This window comes from Mizuhopecten yessoensis, unplaced genomic scaffold, assembly GCF_002113885.1.
Source record: "Mizuhopecten yessoensis strain PY_sf001 unplaced genomic scaffold, ASM211388v2 scaffold10975, whole genome shotgun sequence".
NCBI lineage: Eukaryota > Metazoa > Mollusca > Bivalvia > Pectinida > Pectinidae > Mizuhopecten > Mizuhopecten yessoensis.
The window spans coordinates 599,251-619,158 of record NW_018408815.1 but is presented as its reverse complement, the minus strand read 5'-3'; the positions used below and the strand labels follow the sequence as shown (position 1 = coordinate 619,158).

Below are 19,908 nucleotides of genomic sequence, written 5' to 3'. Positions count from 1 at the left end.
TATGATGTGTACTGACGTCGTGGTTGTTATATTGTATGTTGTCATTTACAGCGTGCCTCTATGATGTGTACTGACGCGGTGGTTGTTATATTGTATGTTGTCTTATACAGCGTGTCTCTATGATGTGTACTGCCGCCGTGGTTTTTATATTGTATATTGTCTTATACAGCGTGCTTCTATGATGTGTACTGACGCCGTGGTTGTTATATTGTATGTTTTCTTATACAGCGTGCCTCTATGATGTGAACTGACGCCGTGGTTTCTATGTTGTTTATTGCCTTATACAGCGTGCCTCAATGATGTGTACTGACGCCGTGGTCTCTATGTTGTTTAATTGCCTTATACAGCGTGCATCTATGATGTGTACTGACGCCGTGGTTGTTACATTGTATGTTGGCTTAGTCAGCGTACCTCTATGGTGTGTACTGACGCCGTGGTTTTTATGTTTTTAATTGCATTATACAGCCTGCCTCTCTGATGTGTACTGACGCCGTGGTTTTTATGTTTTTAATTGCATTATACAGCCTGCCTCTCTGATGTGTACTGACGCCGTGGTTTTTATATTGTATATTGTCTTATACAGCGTGTCTCTATGGTGTGTACTGACGCCGTGGTTGTTATATTGTATGTTGTCATTTACAGCGTGCCTCTATGTTGTGTACTGACGCGGTGGTTGTTATATTGTATGTTGTCTTATACAGCGTGTCTCTATGGTGTGTACTGACGCCGTGGTTGTTATATTGTATGTTGTTTTATACAGCTCGCCTCTATGAGGTGTACTGACGCCGTGGTTTCTATGTTCTATGTTGCCTTATACAGCGTGCCTCTATGATGCGTACTGACGCCGTGGTTTCTATGTTCTATGTTGCCTTATACAGCGTGCCTCTATGATGCGTACTGACGCCGTGGTTTCTATGTTGTTTATTTGCCTTATACAACGTTTCTCTATGATGTGTACTGACGCCGTGGTTGCTATGTTGTTTATTGCCTTATACAGCGTGCCTCTTTGATGTGTACCGACGCCGTGGTTTCTATGTTGTTTATTGTCTTATACAGCGTGCCTCAATGATGTGTACTGACGCCGTGGTCTCTATGTTGTTTAATTGCCTTATACAGCGTGCCTCTATGATGTGTACTCACGGCGTGGTTGTTATATTGTTTATTGCCTTATACAGCGTACGTCTATGATGTGTACTGACGTCGTGGTTTCTATATTATATGTTGCCTTATCCAGCGTGTCTCTATGATGTGTACTGCCGCCGTGGTTTTTATATTGTATATTGTCTTATACAGCGTGCTTCTATGATGTGTACTGACGCCGTGGATTCTATGTTGTATGTTGCCTTATACAGAGTGCCTCTATGGTGTGTACTGACGCCGTGGTTTCTATATTATATGTTGCCTTATACAGCGTGTCTCTATGATGTGTACTGACGCCGTGGTTTCTATATTGTATGTTGCCTTATACAGAGTGCCTCTATGGTGTGTTCTGACGCCGTGGTTTTTATATTGTATATTGTCTTATACAGCGTGTCTCTATGGTATGTACTGACGCCGTGGTTGTTATTTTCAATATCAATATTGATTTGATATGTATAGTGCCTTAGGGAAATGTTGGCTTGTTAAGATCAATGTGCATTTTTGCAGCATTTCGATATATAAACATTGAAAACACTATGGATTCCCTATGTGTCTGTGATATTCTCTTCATTCTGGAGAGCTTTTTAATTTCATGAGTGAGGTCAGAGTGAGCGTTTTTTAATGGCACGATACTGACTGGTAAATACAACTCAGTCAAGTTGGCGAAATAATTATCTCGGAGTGCGCGGCTGTAACATGTCCCAAAACGTTTATTGATTTAACAAGAAAGAATATTTTTTATAAGATTTAGTGAAGACGACGTTTGAAACTCTTATCGCCAAAGTGAATTAGTGAAATTAGGAATTGACTTACAAAGCACCCAAAGGGAGTTAATTTGTCATGATCAATTACTGCCGAACGGAAGAACGTGAAATGCGTCGGCTGTATAACAATAGCTATCATAAAGCGTAAGCTGTCGAAAGCGGTTTATGATGCATTATCATCAGGGAAATGTCATAGCAATTCGAGTAGCAACAAGTCAGCATATCGATACAAGCTCGTTAACAAAAGAAATCTCGCGAGATATAGCTTTCTTCCGACATCGTCACCACTTACATGATCTATCGATTGCATAACGAATCATCGATGTATGTTCCGAGAACTATCCTTAAATTATAATTAGCTGATGTTGTAACCAGCGTCTTAACAAATACATCAGCAGTGATAATCAATGATATCTTTACATCCAGAACATTTCCAGATTATTAAAACTGACCCTCTCATCCTATCATATGGGTGCTAAATCTAGTGTTAAAAAATGGGGGCTATATTTTGATAATGCTTTAACATGTTCAAATTAATGACAAAGCAAATAGATTAGAACGGGATATCCTTTTTTTACAGAAGTTTCCAAATAAAAGTACTGCAGTGAAATTTTAACTTGATTGAAGGGAGTGTATCAGCCTTGCTCGATTGATAAAGAATAGGATAATAAATGAAATAGGTATTGTCTGTTACTGCTTATGTGACATCTACTGAGAAAGCATCTTTGGGGAAATATAACAATTTGGCGAGCAAAAAAGTCTGCCTACCCCTAACAGCCTCATTAACCGCCAGAATCTCGTGGTCAGTACTTGTCGCCTTACAATCCTCACTCGAAATCTAATCATTCTGAGTATTTTCTTTTCAGCCAAATGCTACAGTATAATTTATCATGAATATGGGTTTTGGAGAAGTAACGTTATGTGAATCCAATGAGTCGTTAACGGAAACAGAAGTTGAAATTATCTGATGATTTGACCATATCGGGAGCCATATACCTAATTACCAAACATCGATCATGTTTTCTGAATGCAGAACGCACTTCATTGAAACGCTTGTATTAATATGCATCATTAAAATACAGGTAGGACAAGCACGCGACTGTGTTTCAGTATAACGTAACGGGATAATGATGCCTAATATCAGCTCATGGCATGCATACTATTCGCTGGTTGTAACATTATGGACCCTACACATATTCGTGCGTAAACGATTGCGACTGGTAATGTCGCTTGACATGCTCAGCAGATGTAAAGTGTAAGGCGGTACGCAACAAGCGTATAATCAAACGGGCACTGTCAAGCTGCTGCTGACGTGTCAGTCGTGCCTAGACAGTGCTGGACTTGGTCTGGTAAGGCATTGACAAGGCGAAAGATCGTGGCCACCAGTCTTAGGGATACCTGTCATCCAGACATGAATCATTGCTACAACATTCATCTTTCCCTGAAACGGGCAAAGGCACGCTCAAATTACAAAAGAAGCATCATTGAGCAGGATAAAAGTTAATATTGTCGATAAAACATTAAGAGTAAAACACAGTTTTGATTGCTTTTTTTAGAAAACATTTTTTGGTAATGCTGCAATATGACGTGCTATAAATTTATGGTTAAAATTCTTCTTCAAATATTTTATCATCTTAAATGACGACTTAAAACTTCTGGTCTGTTGATTTGCCCCCTCCCTCCTTCCCCCACTAAAGTACATTTGACATACCAGCAACCTCTGTTTTATTGAATTTAAGTATAAGAATCCGCTACTCCGGATCATTTTCCAAGTATCAGATTCCAGTAATAACGATGCATTGATTACTGCTATGGACATTTCAATCTTGGTGTAGACAGATTACTTTCGTCGTCATGATCGGGTTTATAATGACAAATTTAAAGTGTCTTCTGTGACTTAATATTCGTTTACTCCATTTTAGATGATCGATATGACAAACAACATTTGACGTTTGTCGCGTGTTGTGTATTATACACTCCGGGTACATTTTAGGGTTTTAAAATTGCCTTCATTATTGTCGTCTTTTCAGATTCCTTTGAAATCTGATTTCGCTCCCTGTAAATTAGCATTATAAATAGTAAATATGTATTTGGTCTGTTTTCCTTTTGTGGTTCAGGGAAATGCTGTTTACTTTCACCCGTGGTATAGGAAACGTGTGTAGCTGTTTTCGGCTTTAGTAACTTAACGAATGTATTTACATAGGCTTTCTTAACGTCGTTTAGAAGACATATGTGTCAACTATACTTATACGCTGCTTTCCTGTGACGTTATTTATACATTGTACATGTCAATTTGACGCTTGACAATTTATCACCGAACGCGTTAAATCCAACGACTGATGACCCAATGCCATCTGCTAGGATTGCGTTTATGTTCAAATTGTCCATACAGGATTTAATATTCAAATCATTTGTAATGCCGAACAAATACTCCAATTCTTTGTCATGTCGGTATGAACTGCTATATTTTACATATGTATTTACCATGAATGGAAATATGTACATGTATGCAGTTCGTGTTGGCATGATTATCAAAAAGAAACTATTAACTTATAACAATATAGGCTTTGAACGCACTTTTAAACCTTGACCAGAAATTACATGTTTCGACACATTTATTCCGTTGGATGTAGATTATAAAATGTATGTGTAAATTAAAACTTATCCAGAATAAAACCAACCGTGGACGGTTATAAACAGAAGCCGAAGAGTGTGACTGGCTCCGCGAGCACGTGTCCCACATTGGACGCATTGGTATTCCTATGTACAGTTTTCATGTAACCAACTTCTGTCACGTTCATCTGTCAAATTCAATACACGATACTTTCAGAAACGAAATGCCATGCTTGAAGATTATTTGCAACATCAATCAAAATTGCTATAATTTCAAAATTAATACACCATGCACGTACTTTCAGTATTTTCAAAATCAATATACAATATTCAGTCAAGTACACATAACTAAATTCGGCCAGTTATTTTTTACTTGATTGTAATCCGGATTGTTGAATTAATTGCTGCATTTAATTGGTAAGACTGAACTATATGCACAATATTAGCATGAATTTTGTTAACTGTTAGTTAAACGCCATATTTTTTGTTTCTGAATGAAGTAAACGTTTCTGTATCTCGTAATTTAAACAGTGTTGTTTTCCTATTTTGTTGATTTTTTTATTCAAATTATTTCACATTTTATCTTAAAACAGACTTTTTTTTTTTATCTACAGTGAATGTACCAACTGGAATTCTTAGTAACAATACTAATGTCCATAAAATGGGTTAGCAACATATCCCTAGCCTTTGAAAATAAATGTAAATTACTTTTTTGTTGTAAAGGTCGATGACAACTCCTAAATTTGCGTTACCCTGAATGTTTATACCTAGCAGACAGTAGAACGGGTATGATAGCATCACATGGCACGCATGTCGCCATTATATTCCTGAAATATTCCGCTTGATATACCACATGTGCAGGAACACGCACGTATGAATGCTTCAGATTGAACCACAAATATATGAGGTTAGACGCGCCCTCGCTAAACTGCATCGCTCCAAGATCATATATTTATTTCAATCGTCAGGGTTGACGCATGTTGAATATTTCACAGCTCATAAGATATATATAGTTACTTCATGCCCTACCTGTCCTATACATGCACGAGCTACGAGCAATGTTCGCCTCTCTGTCTCTGCAGTATCGAGACGAAACCACCGGGAAGAATGTGATACCTGGTTTTACTTATGTTCATACGCTATAAGCGGTCGAGGCTAATGTGCAATAAAATCAGCAATGCATATCCAATTACCAAATAATGGCAAGAAAGCCTTGATCTCGTTAATTTCACACAGGTTCACGTGCACTAATACCTCTACAAGTTGCTTTCGTTTTTGCGTCTTACTGTACCATTGTGGCGCCTCTGGCGTATTTCATTTCGTGTTTAAAACACCTAATCAACAAAGGTTGCTCCCATGGGACAGTAGCAATAGCGTGCATTGCATGCGGTGACACAACATATATACTTGACAACATATACCGACAAATCGTATTGTAATATACCCGTATTAATAAATCTTTTAAAATTGAACACCCTTAACGTTGTATGAGACGACACATCTGCTTAAACTGCGGGGCTGTAACATTTATTGGTAAATCACATTAACTGCGGGACTGCGACGTTTTTGGTTAACCGAAATGCCCAACGCTATTGCTGTAACAGTATAGTATGTGTCATTTCTTACTGAGACGTCAACAACATTGACTTCGGCATTTCATATTTGCTAGCTTTTACTGTCCCGCAGCCAAACTGAAAAGGGTCTGTTTTCACGACCGAGTTGATTCGAAGCCATTAGGCATTGCAATTCGTCAATTATGATCACCTCGCCATTTTAAATGGAATGAAACGTTTCTGGCAATACCTGCATATGGTTTACTGCTTATAAGAACAAAAAACCAAGAAGAGTTAATATGACTCAGGCATGGCCTGGAAAGAGCGGAGCTCGTACATTTGTTTCGATAGTATAGTATAATTTTTGAATCATAACATAACCCATTTTAATACATACAAAATGTACCTGTATTTTTTTTTTTATACAATATACTTGAATCTGTTGCTGGGCAAAATCATTCATTTTGAAAACAGGCATTGCCTGAAATAAGCGAAGAGTCTAAATGCTGTTTTTTCAATCTTAATTTCTAAATAACATTATTTAAAATAACATCTATTTATTCTTTTTATAGCGATAAAGTAATTAATGTAAAATTAATAATAAGTAAAGAAAAACATTCGAATGAATTATGTAGTTCAAAAGAAAACACAAATGCATTTGGTACTGTTGCATTTAATTGCCCAGCGTAATGTTACGGAAAGAGTGAGGCCCAGTAGAGGGACTTCATATTTGAAGATGTATTGTTTATCAAATAGTACTGTTATTATCTGTTATTATTAAAGTTAAGTATATTGGTGATTAAATTCCAATTTTATTTTCCGACATGATATACTTTGCCTGATCCCTCTAAATCGTGTAAAAAGAGAATCACAATAGCCCAAACATATCCGGATTTCCGTCTGGTTTGGTAGTTACTATATACATTTTGTACGTCCGGTTTGGGTGGAGAGAAGAAAAGCCTGATAATTTGAAAGAAGCTTCAGTTTCTATAATTTTTGATGTCATGAATTTACATAACCACAGAAAAAAATTATCAAATAAAGAGATATTTTTGAGAATGTGTAGCAAAGCTAAACAGCATTGTAAAAATAGGACCGCGGTAACTCTATACTAGCTACTTCCGTGACGAAGGATTTGGGAAGCATAGTATTTAGACGTTACCATGACTTCAATTGTTTGTACATGAAACCGGAGAAGAGCTTCGCTTCTTGCGCATTCGCCTTCGGCGCAAAAAGAGCTGCGCTCTTAGTAACGTTTTGAAAAACGTGTAACATCAGCACATTTGTATAAGCCTGTCTTGATAATATGACTGTAACAGAACACAGACAGTTAAATGTTGCGCAGAAAACAATAACTTTTTCGTATGAAGTCAAGGTCGATGTGAGTTAAAACATTCTCCCAACATTATACCCGTTCTCAATCTACTCAACCTGAAGTGTCAGCGATAAATGGGTATCTTTATGATTAGAAATTAATTCATATGCCGAATAACGATCACTTGAAATTTAATCAAATTGCCCAACAGCTGTACATTTCCCTTGGTCGTTCAGCTCTGCTATCGAACTTATTGATTTTCTCACTCGCCCAAGGCCATACCAATGGTCAATTATTGACTATACGCGTCACGTGCACTGACCGTTCATACTTAATGGTAGCACACTAATCTCGCGCTGTGTATTTATTGCTCTCTAACGTTCATTACTCATAAACACTCGAGTAAGGAGCAGACACATAATCACGATGCACTAATTAGATTTGATTTTACTCTATCTTTCAATGTTGTAAAAAAGCTATGGTTGTGTTCTTTGTGCTTAATCAGTCACTCACAATTACTTGCTGGAAGTGGGGACTTCTAGAAGCTAGATTTTTCCTCTTAAGGGGAAATGGATCTTATCACTCTTATATTTATTTTATAACTTATTTAGATATGATTTATTTGTTAAGACATTGAAGCACTGTGTGAGTCCTTTTTTTCTTATTTTCAGTAAATTAATTCTTCGAACTATTTCACATATTTCAATGCTTGTTGCTAAGAAAAGATTTACCCCAGTAGTGTCCAATCATCTTTCTTTGGAATTTTATATTTGTATTATTAAAACAAGGCCGTCTAGTCGAAGTTAATCTTTATTGTATAAAAAAAACCATTGAAGTAACCATATCTCTACCACTGTTGTAAAGCTATTTATAATAAAAGAATACGCTTTCCGTTTATATAACACAGCCTACTACATTAGCAAACTAGCACATATACTCGGTTAAGTATATAGGATGCAAACTGTTACCAATAACTTACCTCTACCCCCATCCCGTATAGGATAAATGTTAACAAGTGAGTCGGTAGTGTCTTGTGTTGAACGGACCAACTTTGTCGAGAGAGGGGATACAGGAGCATGTGCACATCTAATTGTTTGAAACATATATAGACAGAAACCATGGCAAAACATGACCATTGACTGTAAGCGACCAGAAATCATGTCATCAGTTGTGCACGGAGTAGAATCATTTAAATTATGGAATGATCAAGGTCACGTTGCCATATAAGGACTGTGATTCAACAGTACACTCACTAACAGTTTCACGTGGAAGAATATACAGAATCAGTTTGTAAATACAAGTAAAACATATACATATGTAACTCGGTATTCGAACTCAGGCAAAAACGGGGTTTTTTTCTTTTCAAATATTTTCATTTTCAATGTATTCTACCATACACTGTCATACAAGCACGCATATTAGTTGTTAATTAATACCGGGGTACCGGCGACCATTGCGTTGGCATTCCATGGTAAACTTGTGTCATTGATAAAGACTTGAAAGAAAAATAATCGGCGGTTACTTATTCGCGGCAAACAGTTGTTTCTTCTCTACAAGACAATCTACGTCCTCACATTTATATTCCCGCGGTATGTTAATCAAATCAAATGCATATTCCTGCTTGATACGTGTACATTTGTATGAACCGAATCTTCGGCCAATATGATAATTGTGAATTTCCTGATTATTGACAATGCATATATATATATACTATATCCGAATCCTATTGATTCAGTTTTATTGAATTTCAACAATTTGTAATGACGACCAAAAATGGTACACATCAAAAGGGTTGGACAACAGGCTAAAATTCCTCTACTCTAAAAACTCCTCTACATGTACCTCTTGATAAGGTGCAGATTTTAAGAACTCGACAGAGACGCATACTTAAAAACTTGATAGTTAAAGCCGCATGATTGGTATAGCCTAGGAAAGAAATTATTTAAAAAACTTAGTTTCAATGACAACATTAATGCTTAAATGATTTCTCAGTCACAACAAAATTGAGTCGTCAGCAAAACATCGTTGAAGTACAGCGGTAAATGAAATGAAGTCAACATGATTTAATAATATTAAAGTCAGGTACAAAAATATTCATAACAAAACACATATATTTTAAAGTTTGCCAAAAAGATAGCATAACACAAAAAAATAACAACTATCATGTAGAATTGTCATGAAATATGGGGGATCAACCCATATAAAATACCAATTTCAACGCGACACGGCTGGTCAGCCTTTTCTGTTTCCTGCCGATCCTTACAACTTGGGATATACCAAACGCTCGTGTATCATGTTGGATACAAATTATTGATAATCTCTTGCCTGTATCAGAAGCATTGCAACTCCCTGAATAATATGAACGGTATGCTCGCTGTCCACTGAAACACGATCGATTTCTGACGGGGACACATGGTCACAAGAAACCGTTGTCGTATTATGGATACATCTGCTTGCCGAGAGGCGAGATCCTTGGCCATCTATATCCCTGTTCGAACAATTAGGAGCGTCATGCGGATGAAGCCATTTTCCGCCTTGTATTATATATCTCCGGTCTGAGGATGTGTTATAAATTGCTTCATGACTAATTATAAGCCAACTATAACAATAACAACTTATACGTATTAAATCTACCGTTATTCATTTGCATGTTTTGTTATTTATGCTTTGTAATAACGAAGCAATGCGGCCTTTTGAAAATGGAAACACTAATCATTATATATATATATATATATATATATATATATAGTTGTGGGATCGCACAACGTTACACGATGTGCGGAGTGCGCACGATGTGTGCACGGTGTGTGAACGGTGTGTGCACGATGGGCGAACGATAAAAAGCTGAACGATCATTGCTTGCGCACATATGTGCGCACGCACCATGGACGGACGTTGTGCGATAACAATCGTGGTTGGTGTAAATTGAGGAATGCCTTAACAATTTATACGGTTTCTTGTTAAACATATAAACTTGATGTTTACGTATGTTTCTATATTCTAGCAACATCTATAAACTTATCTTTCTGTCTATAAATTCTTATATTTAGGAATTGTGTTTTCTGTGTTTTTAAACAAACTTAATCGACACATGTAAAATTACAACACAACCCCGTATACAGGTAAACATAACCATTGTGTACATGTACCTGGACCGTAGTTTTCTCCCCGCCTGGGGCATTTACGTAACTCGTCGGGTAAGGCCGGGGGTGTGAAAATCCAGGTGAAGGGGAGCTATATATAGGTAAACGAATGCAAATAACAAATCCTTTTTATTACGGTCAAACGGTATCGCATATCAGCTCTGTGTGTCAGGCACTGGTCAGGTAAAACTCCGGACACTCATAAAATTGTTATTTACCTGTTCTGTTACCTTGGAGCCAAACCCATTCTTGACAGCCTAACGGTCACTGTAATACTGTGTAATACGCATTGTGAAATTGTATAATCTTGATTATTGGGATGAGAAATTACAGATATATACACAGTGTACATTATCGCATACAAGCCTTCCGTATTTTTGTCATTCCGTAATTTTGATCTACAAACGATACCAAATCGCACAGTTGTGCGGAGAGAAGCGCACAACGGGGCGAACGATTGCTAAATCGCACAGTTGTGCGCACCATGTGTGGACGATGTGCGGACGGTGTGTGAACGATGTATGCACGGTGTGCGCACGCCATTTTTGGTGCGTTGTGCGGTCCCACAACTGCAGGATTATTGATCCGACTCAGGTACAGAATTGTAATGATAAGATATCATATATACATACGTTTGATTTCGTTTACCCCATAAGGATTGGCTCGAGAAAACAATTTGTATTTGTTTTTTGTTTTTTTAATTTGTTTTTTAAGATCGGACAAGAAGCGAACGAATGACAAACTGTTAACTATATAATTTAAAACAAAATTGATTAAATCAAGGCAGCTATCCTGTAACATTTATTTTTTAAAATGGACAATGCCTGGCAACGTCGTGTCAGATTAACGATCGACTTCAGGTTGCGATGGCGTGGCATCGTGGTGATTGATCGTTCTCATCACGTGGAGCAGAAAAAAGGATGTTTTAAAGAACCAAAATAAAGTCCAACAGCTAGAGCATTACATGAAGAAACATTACAGGCTTGAATACCCTTACATTAAGTCCCAAACTGCATTCGTTTGCCAAAACAATTCAATAGCATTTCTACTAGCCGAGTTTTGAAAATAATAAACAAAAAAAAAGAGACGAATCCGTTTAAGAATGAACCTTTACCATGGGTAAATTGAGAAAAGTTTAAATTACCTAAAAACTCATAACCGGTTCCATGAATGCAACGGCAAGAACCATGGATGTTCCTGTCGTGAAGACTAGAATATTATGGCATTTCGGCGGAAGCAGGACACCTACTATTTTGTTCCTGTCGTGAAGACCTATACTATTAAAGCATTTCAGCGAAAGCAGGACACCTCATGGTGTTCCTGTCGTGAAGCCTAGAACGTTATGGCTTTTAGGCGGAACCAGTGCACCTCATGTGATTCCAGTAGTGAAGCCTAGAACATGAAGTCATCTTGGCGGAAGCAAGACTACTCTTTTGTTCGAGTCGAGAAGCCTAGAACATTAAGGCGTCTTGACGGAACCAGGATTTCTCTTGAGGTTTCTGTCGTGAAGCCTAGTAACATTGTGGCATTTCGGTGGAACCCGGGCACCTCATGAGGTTCCAGTAGTGAAGCCTAGAACATGAAGGCATCTTGGTGGAAGCAGGACACCTCATGTGGTTCGAGTCATTAAGCCTAGAACATTATGGCTTAACATATTATCAGCGAAACCAGGACACCTGATGTGGTTGGTGGTGAAGCCTAGAACAGTACGGTATTTCGGCGGAAGCAGGACACCTGATGTGGTTCCTGTCGTTAGGCTTACAGTAGTACATTATTTGACATGAGATGCAGCGTGTTTCTACTTAAAACGAATGACAAACCTGAAGTCCAGCTCAGATATTCAATGAATCAATCTAAAAATAATGTTAATAAAAGAAAGAGTCCAACCACATCGTCAATTTCAACTGAAGTGTACACTAACCTGCTAAGAGGAGGAATGAGAGATAGAAAATTGGAAGAGGATTTTTTTTTTCAATGCAGATAAACAAGACCATCGAACGATTGACAATTTACTCTGAATTGATAGAAATTTGTTTTGTATTTTGCAATCTTGATATTGTATTTATTCTTATCGATGAATATCTCCAGACAATAGAACTGATTTGCATGAAAACTTCATAAAGAAAACTTGTACTATTGTAACAATTGCTAATAGGTGTTGTACCGTATTTGGCAGTATTGGTTTAAAACATGCATGACAGTAATTACCCGATTCGTCTTTAAAGATGAGCACATTTCATTCAAGATATTTAGAGGGAAACAAGCGAACTTTTCGTGTTATGCATAATGTCCAATTAAACATCATCGGAAAATGATAACGCTCTGTAACCTCCAATATATCCCATCAGTTCTACAAAGAAAAACGGTCCCTGTTTGGCGTATGCTTATTATTAACCCTCCCAGAAAGGTTTAAAAATCCTTGTCTTTTCATGTTTGCCAGTAAGTTTCCACTTGGCTTGGAATTTGACTGCGGACCGTGAGGGATTGTCGTTGGTGCGTCATAATGTCCATTTCATGCCTCTGTCGTCGCATGTTTGACGTTGAAAGATTGTCGGATCTTAACATATAATAGTACATCAAACTTCGCTGTTGGATTTACAGGCTTCGTTTGATTTTTATACTTGTTTTATATGTATAATGGACATTACACAACGTATTAACGTTCGCTAACACCTAATAAACGTTGATAAGTTTCAGCATGCTATTTTTGCGAAACATGCCTGTACTACAATTTAGAATGATTTTCTGTTTTTATTATATCAGGTTATAAAATGTTAATTGATTTTTAAGTGGAGACTGGAGTATTACAACTAGCATGACACCAGCTTTGTTTTAAATTATCGAACATATTAAAGTCCCTTTATCTGTCACTGAGAAAACTGTATGTGTTGCCAGGTCGTCAGTTTGATCCAAGGAATCAGAAATTCATTAATATTAATTTGATTTAAGAATATGTAAAATGTGGGTCATTAACGAAGCTTGTCCAGACATGACCCACCCGATATATCCCCATTCCTGCATAATGATTTACTCTCGCCCAAATCTTAGCAGGGAATTTTGTAAACATTGAGTGTTGATCTCAAATGATTTGATTTTATGCTTTTCATAATCATGATTTAGAAGAAACATGTCGGTATGAGTTTGTGAGAAAATAACATCATAAAGGTGTCCCGCCTACGTACAAGAGGTAGGAGGGAACAGATAGTAAAGGAGACGATCCAGAGAAACATCAAAGTCTTACACAATGAGTAACTACTATTATAGGAATGTTCACATTATCTGTACAGGAATGAAAGAACGAATTACACTCAAACAGAACACGGCATCGCCATATAAAAGAGATGCACAGCACTAGATATTCTGGCTTCATAAAGAAACCAGATGCATTGCTGATTATAAAAGAGTTTTTGTTTTCTTTTTCTTTCTTGTTTTTCGTTTGTTTAACTTCATTTAAATATTGAATCATTGAACTATTTCGTTTCGTTTCTTTTCATTTATCTGAACAATATAAACACGGAGAAAGTCGCAATAGTAATGTCTGCAGTTATATACAACAGACGTATGCATGAACGAAGAACATGTTAATACCCAATCCAGAAATGAACGATATAATTGATTATCAACCATATAATTAATTTAAATCTATTAACATATTACGTATACGCTTTCCTTTCATAATCCTAGACGTAAAAACTATACAAGCCTTGATTACGACAGTCAAACACGCCCTAGAGAGCATCAATCGGCACCACGACAAGAGCATTCTCCAGGACAGACGCTTTCATCTCAACAGAAGCAGCTTTCAGTCAAACAGGATCAAGTTGGAAAGCTTACGGCAACGTCGGTAACTAACAGACACTTCAGCATTGTGACGACATAGTTATGGATAAATATAAGCTGTTAATATGATATAAGAACAAAATCGATGATCATCTAGGACTGTAATTGCCCTTAAAATTATGCAACAATCAAAAAAATAAAGTAGGTAAAGCTTTCTATAGACTTGATGCCGATATAAATGCTACTATCAACGTACAAAAGATACCAGCATTACACTAAACACATTTGCAGGTGAGTGTAACGATACCAGCATTACACTAAACACATTAACAGGTGAGTGTAACGATACCAGCATTACACTCAACACATTAACAGGTGAGTGTAACGATACCAGCATTACACTCAACACATTAGCAGGTGAGTGTTTCAGATCAGTTTACCTTGTCTTGTTCATTTTCTCCCAAGCTTGACGTTCGTTTAGACCATGCCTGACCCATCCAGTTTTCTTTCTTTCATCAGAGAGTTAAACAACCTTATCGTGATACAGCAAAATAAATACAAACCAAGCCAGTACTAATAATGTTGTCGGCTTTCTATAGCCCAAACCGCCAGCGCTATTCCTTAAGGTACATTGGATTATCTGATTGGCTTGAACACACAAACATCAAAAGTTGGTCTCATGTATTCGACGTGTTAAATGATCAAATTAGCGAAATCAACATGACATAGAAACAACAACCGTAAACCCCCGTTTATGTTCTATAAACCCAAGGTTTCCAGTCATTTACATGCCAGTTGGTGTGCGTTTATCGTCAGTTCATGTACTGTAAACCTCAGTTTATGTTCTATAAACAATATTTCAAGTTCTATACAACCCAATTCATATTATATCAATCTCATATCCCTATCATAAATCTATGCTCATATTCTATAAACCTCGGTTTATGGTTTATAAACAATGATTCAAGTTTCATATAACCAATTGCATGTTCTATTAACTTCCGTTTCCTTTATTAAACCCTTGCTCACATTCTATAAACCTCAGTTTGTGTTCTACAAACAAAAGTTCTATATAACCCAATATATCCTCTATTAATCTAATTGTATGCATTATAAGCGATTAATCAAGATTTATATAACTCAATGCATGCTCTAATAACCTCCAATTCCCTGTAAACCACAGTTTATGTTCTATAAATACAAGATCAAGTCTTTATAACATAATGCATGTATTATTACCTCAGTTCCCTTGATCAAACCTCAACATATGTTCTATTAATCCGCACTCATATTCTATAATGCTCGATTTATGTTCTTTAAACAAAACTTCAAGTTCTAAACAACTTATGAACTGTTCTATAAACTCAGTTGTCTTTATTAAACCTTTGGTCATGTTCTATTGACATCAGTTTATGGTCTATACAATTCTGTATACATGTTCCATTAACGCGTGGCAGGTTATCAAATCAGTTGGAAGAATAATATAGCTTTCCAATCATAATTGGAGATCTAAATTAAGAATATGACAAATTGCAATTATCAACAATGAATAAAATTATCATTCTCCTGGTATCAGGCATCTGTTTTTTACCTTTGTATACATGCTACCTTTTCAATGGCAGACCAGTTTGTTTAACTTCAAAACATTCCAAAGAAGGCGTGATACATTTAGCACGCTTGAAAGTACATCATGGTGCCTACTCAACCATGAGATCGAGCTCCATCTCGATTGTTGAACACTGTTTGTGTTTGTGGATGAACGCAATTAAGAAGGATAATTTTTAACATGCCCACAACGCTATTACTTACAATGTTTCAATATATGCATGAACGGAGATACCGTCGTTTGCCTTTCAATAAAATCGCAGAACAGGCGGTTCATCAAGAAATGTCTTTATATGGATCAAACCGTACATGAGCCTAATCAGCTCTAAGAATGGTTATTTACGTAGAAATGCTCTTAAGGCTGCGATAAGCCCAGACAAAAAGGTATGGATTACCTTTAAGAAAACAAAAAGAGTTTGTTGGGAAAGTAATTCAGGTAGCTTTAAGAAAAAATGATGACATGCTTTCAGAACTGTAATATTGAAGAACAAAAAAGTTGTTTTTATGAGACATGTTTTCAGTACTGTATTGTTCATTAAAATTGTTTACATTACTGTAAAATGCATGAGACATGTATTGTGTACAGTAATGTTCATGACACATGAATTCAGTACTGCAAGAAACATGAGACAAGCATTTTCCTTTTGATTTAAGTTGTTATGCATTGTTTTTAGATACTGAAAAACCTTTGCGATCAATTATACAACCTGACAGCTGTGTAGAGTTTATAGTCTTTTTAACTATTTTGTATATATTTCTATACATACTATACTATAACATTCGAAAGTATATGCATACTGTTGACACATTTATCAACATATGCACAATCTGGTCGGTTATGGTGCATAATATTTCCAGAGCTGATAAAACACACAATCTATTATCATGAATACAGAAACGGCATACTAAATGAAAATTTCCTTTGGTGCTTGACTGTATAGAGACAATGATCTATAATATGATATTTGTTTTCACTTTTGATCATTCAGAATTTTCTAATAAAGATGTGCAAGGTAGATTACAGCATTGTAGCAGGGAGCATGGTAGGGGTTTATATCAGACACGTCAAAATTAAGAAAAAATGTGAAAAAATATTGTGACATAAAAATCGATCATACTTTTCCAACTTTTAGCTCGTATATTAACAGATAAGTATTTCTCACCTGTGCGTGGCCCTATCTGTCGTGAGCCTGTGAGTCGGAAGTCCACAAGTGTATCAGTGTATCGGTCACACGCATGTTACATAGTCCATAGGTTAATTGTCGTAAATAGCTACAGCCGTAGGTTTCCTGACCAGTTGAAGACAGTCACAGAGGCTGAACTTACTTGAGAGTGTTGAGAATGCTGAGACTTAGGACCTGCCGCCTCTGATAGCATCCAATGTCACACTGCGGGAGCTGGAAGTCGAAGCTAGGCAGAGAAAGCAAAGCACGCCCCAATTACGCTATAACCAGCAGGTGCGTTGGTGGTGCGGCGATACGAGTCGGTCTCAGCAGCTACGGTCTCTGATGAGCTAGCTGGAACATTAGAAAGAACATTCATAAAGTTGTTCAAATGTATAGCCTGTATGGGAAACAAAGAGAGATAAACTAATCATGGCTGGGGCGAGAGGATTACATGTGTGGTTATGTTAGTCGTGGATAACTGGAAAAAGGTTTTGATACTATTGATATGGAAATGTTTCTAAAGGCGATAACCAACATATCATCATAACGTAACTAATAGCAATAATTGTGACGGAAACGATTACTCATATTTTATGTCAAGTTATCATCAATGTATCTCATTGTGGAATAAAAGGACCTTACTTTGATAAACCACAAATAAAATCAAGCTCATTACAACACAGGGCAATAGATTGTTGAGAAGTAGTGCACCACTTTGTACTAATTCTAATTTGTAACATTGGTAGTCTTTTAAATAATCTACCCCATAATAAAAAAAAAAAACATAAAACATAATCACAAGAATAATTTGGTATCTGCTCTTTTCAGTATGAGACAAAAGGACTGATATATTTGAAATTTCCTTGAAATTTTCTTTAAGTTCGGCATGCAGAATGTTGGAATACACTACTTAGATTCTAAGCTATATCGTTAAGTCCAGAGCGGAACAGCATTTATAAAAGTGTCATTAAATAAAAATATATTTCATGAAAGTGTACATGTTTTAGCAATGATCTTACTTTATTGAAGAAAAAAAAAGTCAATGCGTTTATGTTTATTCATGTGTGTGTAAAACCTCCAGGGTGTCCATAATGAATAAATAATTGGCAAGTCCGACACACACGTTATGATATTTTAAAATAAACAAAAAATCTATATATGGTATTTTAAAAAAATCATGCAAACATTTATGGCTGGACAATGATCATTTATGGTTATGCCTGGCGTTTATGTCATGCTACACATGCCATTAAAGACCTGTGTCAATATTACCTTAAAAAAGTTATAGCAGACCTTTTTTCCTGATGTGTAAATGCCTATTTATAATTGCGCGTATATAGTGTTTGTTGCAATTTACACCAAATTTCGACTGCTCTTCTTTTAATTGATCTTTTGGTTATGAAAAATGAGTGAGCATTTTGGTTTTGATGTGACATGTACAAATGCATTGACATTCCAAATGTTTCATAGTCTAACTCTATTCATACAGCATCTTGCATTTCTATTCCATTTTTTGAAATGAAAAACGCGAAAGAGGCAAAGCACCGAAGTCTTTCGTCGTACTTTCTCAATTATCCGTATCAGATGGGAAAGGAAGACTTAACCTTTCAGTTTAACTTATATTTTATAAGGGCACAATGTAATAAGGTTAGTGGTTTCTCGAAACACAAAAACTCATCTTAAGTAAAACATTCAAATACACGCGCTTTCAATTTATTAGAGGGCGATAAGTCTTAGCGGATTCTTTATCCGTATTTGTCAACGTGACCAGGAGGGCTGCTGGATCATTCTCTTGGGAAGCCACATTAAACAGGAAACATCACATACAGTTCATTAAAGGGCAACCGCTTGTAAGCCTTAGGATTTAAGTACCATCTACTATGTCTAATTAGCATGGCTACTACACAGCCACAGTATGCTGGTTAATTAGAGGACCACTCTGACGTACAATATGGAATGACTTGTGTCAATTTGCGGTTGTGGACATATCGCCGTATACATAACCTGGTCAACGGTCATTAACCAGTATAAAGTAGAGTTACACAATCGTACCGTGCCAATGTATTTCTGTGTGATCGATTCACTCGGCCGAAGCTATGTCGTATTCACCTGGCCTGTATTAGTGAAGTACTGTGGATATAACGATTTTGAGTAATCACACCTATAGTATTGTTTACTTTAAATATTTTGGGGTAACTGTTTTGTGCTCGTTGGATAAATTAGATCCTTGATTTTATCTTTGAGACTAATTTAGAGAAAAAAGTACTAAGGTTTTAACTTTATATCGCAACGTAAACGAGTTTTACAATGTACTTCGGTCGTTTCTTGATAGTTTTACCGGTGTACCTTAGATTAAATACAACGGAATAGATTTAGGATGGTGAACAGCTTGGAGCACATGGAGAGGATTAATTAGTGAAAATAAAAACAGATTTTGCAATATTCCATCATTTATCTTACAGGATCTTATTACCATCCGAGGATTTTATGCCTCTGTGATAGGGTCAATAGTTGCATGCATTATTATAATCCGACGTCTGTTCCAATAATGATGATTACTAGTTATCACCGATTTCGAGTTAGTGACTGCATTTCATTCACTTTTATTGCATTGAATGAGCGTATGCATGCTCATTTGTTTTAGATAAAGAGATAGTTCAAGATTGTGAGACAACATAATATCATATTTACAAATCTTAACTTTCTTGTGGTTCTTAAAATTCAAATAGTACATTAACGAGGAATGATATTCAAGAAAGATATCAACAAAAATACAAATAAATCTCTTTTTAATGTAACTGATGAAATCAATGTAAGATGTATTTAATT

At 36.4% G+C, this 19,908-nt stretch overlaps 1 protein-coding gene across 1 annotated transcript in view; it reads right to left on the bottom strand.

The window, feature by feature from the left end:
* Nucleotides 1-17,384, bottom strand: part of LOC110464243 (somatostatin receptor type 2-like) — a 69,233-nt gene extending 51,849 nt beyond the window's left edge. Inside the window, exon 1 of the mRNA XM_021519351.1 lies at nucleotides 17,077-17,384. The gene's annotated coding sequence lies outside the window, so the exon portion shown is untranslated. The remainder of the gene's footprint in view (nucleotides 1-17,076) is intronic.
* Nucleotides 17,385-19,908: the final 2,524 nt, after the last annotated feature.